This window comes from Macrobrachium rosenbergii, chromosome 47 (genome assembly GCF_040412425.1).
Source record: "Macrobrachium rosenbergii isolate ZJJX-2024 chromosome 47, ASM4041242v1, whole genome shotgun sequence".
NCBI lineage: Eukaryota > Metazoa > Arthropoda > Malacostraca > Decapoda > Palaemonidae > Macrobrachium > Macrobrachium rosenbergii.
The window spans coordinates 20,688,526-20,692,112 of NC_089787.1; positions in this window are offsets into that span (position 1 = coordinate 20,688,526).

Here is a 3,587-nt window from a genome sequence, read left to right on the forward strand (position 1 = left end):
CTCCTATCAATTGTTTCAAAGAACAATTGCAAGATTTTCATCCTGTTACACCTTTCAAACCTTTTTATTTTCAGTTCCTCTTTCAGCGCAATGCCCTAATTGGTCCCAGCGCTTGCCTGGGGCCTAAATTTTATGCCTCAATCCATCCAATCCACATTCTCTTTGCAAAACAACACAAATTTCACCCCAGGCTATATGACGCACAACCCGCTTGCCTTCAAATATATATCCAGTGGCATATTGCATCCTGAGCAAAAACATTGACTGAGCGTGGAAGCATTTGTTTGACAAACTTGAGAAATTTAATTTTGGGTAATCTGTAGCCTCTTGTCAATGTTATGCCATCTGCGAAAACAGTTACCCTCGGGTTTTTTTGTCTTTTGTAAAAGAAAACTATTGAGATGGCTATTCTGTCCATCCGCACTTTTTCTGTCCGCCCTCAGATCTTTAAAAACTACTGAGGCTAGAGGGCTGCAAATTGGTATGTTGATCATCCACCCTCCAATCATCAAACGTACCAAATTGCAGCCCTCTATCATCAGTAGTTTTTTTTTTTTATTTAAGGTTAAAGTTAGCCATGATCGTGCATTTGGCAACAACATAGGATAGGCCACCACTGGGCCGTGGTTTAAGTTTCGTGGGCGGCGGCTCATACAGTATTATAATGAGACCACCGAAAAATAGATCTATTTTCGTTGGCCTTGATTATACGCAAACTCGTCTGCGCCGAAGAAACTTCGGCGCATTTTTCACTTGTTTTGTTTAGAGGACACCTGCCTATATTGGCGATTGGTGCAATAACCTGTCAATGAATTGTCCAGAACATAAATTTAGTAGATTATGGTCCAGCCATCCATTGTCTCTTAGAACCTGAAAAGCGATTTCTCAAGCGAGATCTCACAGTTCTAAACGCAAGCGCAATTCTTGAAGATGATTATTCATGATAAAAATGTTGTTAATATATTGAGAACCTGAAAAGCGATTTCTCAAGCGAGATCTCACAGTTCTAAATGTAAGCACAATTCTTGAAGATGATTGTTCATGATAAAAGTATTGTTAATATATTGAGAAGAGTTATGATGGATCTAATACCTTCTTCAATAAGTCCCCACTGCTTCTGCTCAGTTTGAAATATCTTAAACAGGATTTACCATTGTCTTTTTATAAGTTTTCCTTTGTTATTCGTCAGAACTGAAAGTCAAATAGAAACGGAAAAATTGGGGAGTAAATTCATGTAAGGTATTTGTAAGTAAATTCAAAAATAAAGTCAAGCAACGAAGGCAGCAAAGTGATTGAACTGAACTGAATATTGAATTTAGGCCAAAGGCCAAGCACTGGGACCTATGAGGTCATTCAGCGCTGAAACGGAAACTGACAGTAAAAGGCCTGAAAGGTGTAACAGGAGGAAAACCTCTCAGTTGCACTATGAATCAATTGTTAGGAGAGGGTCGAGGAAAGTAAGATGGAAGAAAGAGAATATGAAAGGAGCTACAGTAAAAGGAACGAAAGGGGTTGCAGCTAGGGGTCGAAGGCACACTGCAAAGAACCTTAAGTAATGCCTACAGTGCACCGCATGAGGTGCATTGGCGGCACTACCCCCTATGGGTAAGGTGATTGCAGAAATGTATAGAGCATTGAGCCAACTCTCCCGTATGGAAGTGAAGTGTGTCAGCACGCTTTGAATGATTGAAAGGAAAGATGAAGTTGTTAGGATGAATAGTGCTTATATCAGGAGCATGAATAGATGAGAAGAATGGAAATATATGAATAAGTGGTTGAAAGGTTAGCACCGATGCAAAAATGGATCGAAGTGCTTTGAGACGGTTTGGTCACGTGGAAGGATTGGGAAACTTTGGAGGAAAGATCCCTTCATAGTGATAAGGAGACGACATGGAAGAGGTTCTGATAATGGAAGCTCCTTTGTTTCCAGAAAGTGAGAGAGTAGAGGTGAAGATTGCAGCGCTTGTGGGTGCTGGGGCGGGGCGGAGGGTGGGGGAAATGACGTACTAATGATGCTTCTGTGTATATATATGAAGTGGTTAAAATATATATATATATATATATATATATATATATATATATATATATATATATATATATAAATGTGTGTGTGTGTGTGTGTGTGTGTGTGTGTGTAGAAATAATCAACATATATAATCACGTGTGGAACAGAAATAAATTTCTGACTCAACATCAGGATCGAAATAAATTTCCCAGGTTCCAACTTCTTTTGACTGGTATGGCTTAGTGGGCAGCGCCCTTGCCTTTCAATTGAAAGACCTGGGTTCGATCCTGATGTGAGTCAGAAATTTATATATATATATATATATATGTGTGTGTAGGGTGTGTGTATGTATGTATATATAATATAAATAATATATGTATATATATATATACATAAACATATACATTTACATATAACACTTTGGCGTCTCAACTCCCCCCCACCCCCACCTTTCCTTCTTTCCAAACATTCAATTCATCGTCTCGGAAGACTATAATAACCGGAGGATGGAGAAGGGTGCAAGTTTCCATAACTGATCCCCGAAACAACAAAAAAAAGGACCACATTCACAAAAGGCAATTACTTCGATAATTACATAACATTCAAAAGTTCAGCGTGTAATGGTTTTAATTACGCTCAAAGCTCCTTTCATTTATGAAAGGAAAGGCACAAATATCAAACTCTCTTTGCAATGAACTTATTATTATTATTATTATTATTATTATTATTATTATTATTATTATTATTATTATTATTCAGAAGATGAAGCCTATTCACACGGTACAAGCCCACCAAAGGGGCCACTGACTTGAAATTCAAGCTTCCAAAGAATATTATGGTATTCATTCGAAAGAAGCACCAAGGGATACTGGGAAATACAGAAAGATATCATAATTCGTAGCTAAACAGCTAGAATTCTAAGTAAAACATTAAAATGCAAGGAGAATTGTATTAGGGTAGCAATGCGTTGCATCTTGGCTTGAACTTCTGAAATTCCAATTGCACTCAATCAACCTCAGTAGGGAGACTGTTCCACAGCCCAGCGGTGTGAAATCTGTACCCCAAATATTCTAACAAAACTGAACAAAGGAATACTCGTCAAAACACACACAAAAAAAACACAACTTTCTCAGATACAAAATAAATTACTTTGCAAGTTTTAATTTCCAGTGGAGAATCTTTCGCCCGAGTGAGAAGATAAATACGTGATGCAAATGTCTGCTTAAGGAAAGTGAAAAAATAAACTTTGAAAATAACGAAAGTAATCGTGAATGAAGTTGAATTACGTGAAAATTCTCGAAAAATGTGGACGATCACGATCAAAGTATGTACTTACAGTATCCACAGCAAGAGTTGTAAGAGAAAATACAGTGATATATTTACAGAAAAACTCAGAGAGTTCTGTTTACTGAGTGACCCCCTAATGTAAGGAAACAAAAAAAAAAAAAAAAAACCAGAGACTATGGAAAACATTGAGCGTGGGGAAGGACCCCTAGAAAGAATAATGAATGACAATGAAGAGAGATTATGCAAAATGTAAAAAAAAAAAAAGACTTTAGATAAACAGGTGAAATCCGGATAA